Raw genomic sequence first — 1,552 nt, 5'->3', positions numbered from 1 at the left:
CATGAGTCAACGCCAACTCCAGTTTTATACAAAATTCTCTTATCTATTTTGGTGTTTTCTTTTACAAGCTGTGGGTATCATACAGAAAGCCAAATACTGACTCTAGCTGCTGCATCTGTTGAAATCGTTCCTCAACAGTGAATAGCAGTGTCAAGGACTGCGAAGTAGAAATTCACTTTGAACCTTTGTTTTGGGTTCTGAATGGGCGTGTCTCATCCTTCATACAAAAACTGCTGTTTCTTTTGCCGAATGCAAACTGGCTCTGGTTCAAATTCTGTCAGAAAGTCTATTTCTTCAGCAAGCTCAAGAGAATGTACCAGGGTTCTTTCAAACTCTTCATCACTTCTGAATTCCTCCAGAATATTTTTAGTTTGCTGCAGTTCAACACGTATAGCAACCCTCCCATTTTGCAACTAGATGCAGTTTCCGCTACACCACGTGACCATCTCTGGGTGGTGCAGCACTAGGCGTAGGGAGCCAGAGGGGTGCTGGGCAGGGGGCACCATGGTGAAGCATGGGCCCGCCCAGGACCGGCACCAGGGTTTCTGGTGCCCTAGGCGCTGGGCCATTTAGCTGCCCCACATGCAGGTCTCGCTGCTCTGGTGGAGCCGCGGGACCAGCGGACCGTCCGCAGAAATGCCTGCGGCAGGTCCACCGGAGCAGCGGGACCAGTAGACCCTCTGCAGGTATGACTGCGGCAACTCCACCGAAGCCATCTGCCGCCCCCCCGGCAAAATGCTGCCCCCCCCCCCGTAATGCTGGCACCCTAGGCAACAGCCTAAGTCGCCTAAATGAAAGCGCCGGCCCTGGGCCTGCCCCCAAAGGGAAGAAGCAGGATGGCAGCGCAGGGCTGGGCTGGCCAGTGTGCGTCTGGCAGCACCTGGTTTGTAAACATTGCCCTTATACTGGACTGGGTGGAGCGGGGCTGTCCCTGCCATGCCATGACCCACCTCCCACTGCCCTCGGCCAGCCTCTCGCTCTGAGGACTCTGCTCCCCTGCCCCATGTCCCCATTTCCCCAATGGGGGCCCACAAATATGTTTAGCACCAGGCCCACAAAAGGTTAGTCCGGCCCTTTGTGGGGTGCAGACTCTGGGATGGAGTTGGGGTGCAGGAGGGTTGCAGGCTATGGGGAGTTTGAGTGAGGGGTTCAGGCTCTGACCTGGGGCAGGGGATTGGGGTATAGGAGGGGGTGCAGACACATGGGTTCAGCACGTTATATAAGAGAAAGGAGCGGCAGTGATTTCATATAGACATAGAAACTGATAGAAGACACTTTTACATATGCAAGATGTGAGATGCAGAGTTGGAGGGAGGGAGGCAGGGGGCGTCTGTACAATATTTCACCGCATTGGGTCTCCTGGCTGGAGCTCTAACAGCCCCGCAGCACTTGTGTAAGACGGAGAGGAGCTGCAGTGTCTAAGCTTTGACCGTCTAGGGGGAACTGGGCGGCCAGTGCCTTTAAGCCCCAGCCCCAGGAACCCGCCCCTTGCTCCGGGGCTGACATGCAGCGTCCTGGGAGCAGAACGAAAACAGCCTCTGCCCCCCCCCCC

Source organism: Chelonoidis abingdonii, chromosome 22, assembly GCF_003597395.2.
Source record: "Chelonoidis abingdonii isolate Lonesome George chromosome 22, CheloAbing_2.0, whole genome shotgun sequence".
Lineage (NCBI taxonomy): Eukaryota > Metazoa > Chordata > Testudines > Testudinidae > Chelonoidis > Chelonoidis abingdonii.
The sequence above is the reverse complement of the archived record's forward strand: the minus strand, read 5'-3'. Positions refer to the sequence as shown.